The following is a 285-nucleotide window of genomic DNA, read 5'->3' on the forward strand; positions in this document are numbered from 1 at the left end:
CAGAGCGCCCCAGCCCCGGCCTAGCGGATCCGCAGCCCCGCCCCACGCCGCTCGGGGCAGGGGCTGAGGGGCTGAGCTGGCCCGTGCGGATTCGCCCAGCTCGGACAGGGGCGGGTCCGGCACCGCCCACCGCCACTAGCCCCGCCTCGGGCTCCCCGCCCCTGGGCCCCGAAGGAAACCGGGGCCAGGTCCTGGGCCTTGCGTGGCGGGAGGGGGAGCGGGGAAGCGGAGAAGCGGCTGAGGGCAGAGTCCAGGAGGGCCTGGCTGCGGGGGAATGAAGCCTCC

The sequence above is a fragment of the Galeopterus variegatus genome, unplaced genomic scaffold (genome assembly GCF_000696425.1).
Source record: "Galeopterus variegatus unplaced genomic scaffold, G_variegatus-3.0.2 Scaffold2498, whole genome shotgun sequence".
Lineage (NCBI taxonomy): Eukaryota > Metazoa > Chordata > Mammalia > Dermoptera > Cynocephalidae > Galeopterus > Galeopterus variegatus.